This window comes from Oratosquilla oratoria, chromosome 5, assembly GCF_046742065.1.
Source record: "Oratosquilla oratoria isolate Oo_2021 chromosome 5, ASM4674206v1, whole genome shotgun sequence".
Classification (NCBI taxonomy): domain Eukaryota; kingdom Metazoa; phylum Arthropoda; class Malacostraca; order Stomatopoda; family Squillidae; genus Oratosquilla; species Oratosquilla oratoria.
This window is the reverse complement of record NC_134781.1, coordinates 70964359-70966858: the sequence shown is the minus strand read 5'-3', so window position 1 is coordinate 70966858 and position 2500 is coordinate 70964359. Positions and strand designations below refer to the sequence as shown.

The 2500-nt window shown below is 32.3% G+C and overlaps 1 protein-coding gene across 1 annotated transcript in view; it reads left to right on the top strand.

Moving 5' to 3' along the window:
* The window catches only part of LOC143025536 (neuroligin-4, Y-linked-like), a 651506-nt gene that overhangs the window by 8077 nt on the left and 640929 nt on the right, over window positions 1–2500 (top strand). The gene's annotated exons all lie outside the window — the stretch shown is intronic.

Genomic DNA, 2500 nt, shown 5'->3' with positions numbered 1-2500 from the left:
TGCTGGCTTCGAAATAATCGAAGAGTTAGTTGCTGTCGTCGTTGTCGTCGTCGTCGATGTCGACTGCCCCTAGGGAGGCCTTGAACGTCGTGAGTATCGAGACATAAAAGTTAGTTTGTCAAAACATTTCGTCCCATGTTTCAATTCAACTGATCAATTAATTGACTGTTCCCTTAAGAATCTCAGACTGGAAGCTGCTGTGTTTGCCATAGACTTAATTACACCTAAAGGGATACATAAATGAACAAAGTAATATATAATCCAATAAATAAGTTAATAAACATATGAATTGATAGATATACAATTGAATAAATAAATAAACACGTTATCTAATAAAAATGCATAGATTATGATTAGATAAATGAATGGGTATGTAGATAAGTAATATCAAAATATTTTTCGTCATTTGTATTATTTCCGTGGATTATTTCTGTGACAGTCAGTCACCAGGTTGGTATTCTTACCACTATCTGGGTCTAGTAAAGAAATAAAAACATGAAATTACTTTTACTCCGGGCTGAAAATCTACTTGATTAAGTTGATCTAAGTCTAACAATACATTGCTTCATTTGTGATTTCTCAGAACAACTTGGATGAGCGTAGGATGTTTCTGTGTAGTCACAAAAATTTACATTTCAATCAGTAATTGCACGGATGGAACTGTTGAATCTTTTATCCTACATTCGAATGAGATTCATCTTGCATACACCATTTCTGTTTCCCTCTCTTCAGTTTATTTCTGTTCCTCTTCGCTGTCTTGCATATTTCATCACTTTCTGTAAAAAAAAAAAAAAAAAAAAAATCCAGGGACTGTTGACTTTAATAAAAGAAAGTTACTAGCTGGATATTCATAAACAATAGCACCGTTTGTTTACATTGGAGTGTCAAGAACGTTCGAATCGTGACGGAAATTTCTTAATGAGATGAAAACATATACTAAATGTAGAATTACATTACAAATTATGAGAGAATATAGTCCGTTGTTCTTAAGCTAATATCCAATATAATAATGTAAGGATTGAATTACTTACCGTAATCTCTCTTTGATAGCATTTCATATACACAGTAATAAGATACGTTTACAGGCATAGTGTGTAATTGGGAAATAAGCATTTCTGAGGAAATCATTACATAGTAAGATTAAAGTAAAATGTTAAAAATATATCTAATTTACTTGCTGCCTGAAGAACACCTACATCAACACAAAATTTACCACCAAAAAGAACTTTGTTTTCTTCTGTTGCTGCCCGAATAAGATATTAATCGAAATGTCTACGATCCTCTGTTTGCATTCATTGATGGTGCAACAGGTCGAATCATGAAAGCTTCGACTGGCAAATACATCAATAGAGAACACTGGTGAGTAAAGGATCTTCCTTCAAACTGAATAAAATATATTTGTATTATTCTGAATAAATATGTAAGACTGCAACGCTCGAAAAAAAAGAAGCAAAAAACAAGTTAAAGTAATCAACAAAGTACACATGTTGTTTGCGTTCCCAACAGCCTGAGTCGTTCTACTGGGAATCAGTAAGAATCGAAAACATCCAATATTCCCAACGGAAATGTCTTTCAAATATATACTAAAATCTTAAAAAGTATGTCTGGTATTTGAAATTTCCTGGATTTCAGAAATTTTCATTTCGAATATTGGACATTTTCATATTTCCAAGTACAAAGAACTATCTATAAAAGACACACATAAAGTATAAACTTACCACTAATTCTGCAATAGAAAAAGGTATTTCGTGTTGACATTTATAGATTCATCGTGGCAAACGTGTATATAACATTAATACATATCTAGTAATGGTTCATTTATACATGATGCAAATGATCTTAAACCTGGAATTTCAGCTATCGCTTAATTAATTTTCCACCAAATTTGATTTCTCGAGAGTAATGACATCACAGGAGAGAGAGAGAGAGAGAGAGAGAGAGAGAGAGAGAGAGAGAGAGAGAGAGAGAGAGAGAGAGAGAGAGAGAGAGAGAGAGAGAGAGAGAGAGAGAGACCAACATATGATATAAAAGCCACAAATACAAGGCAATATTTATGAATATTCCCAAGATTTATGATTTGCCTCCATGCTCAAAAATGCCATGTTCCCAAATTAAATTTAATATAGATATGAGAATAATCTGTTCGGCGTCCCGGGGTGAGGTAGAGGCTGAGTTGAATAAAATAGTATCACGGCAGTTAGAAGAAATCTACAAATGAATGACATTGAAACAGCTAATCTTTGATGCACCATTTTCTTTCTAGATGAAAACAAACTGAAAACAATTGACCCAGAAATAAAGTTAACTTGTTAGAAGCAACATGTAGTAATTCATCTCTTTACTTAGTTATTGCATATATTTATTGTATACGTAACTCTCCTTTATTGTATATGTAATACTCATTTATTATACATGTAGTACATAATCTCAATATATATTTATTGTAAATGTTTTGTATAAGTAATCCTTTGTAGTAATTACATTATATATTTGTGCATAG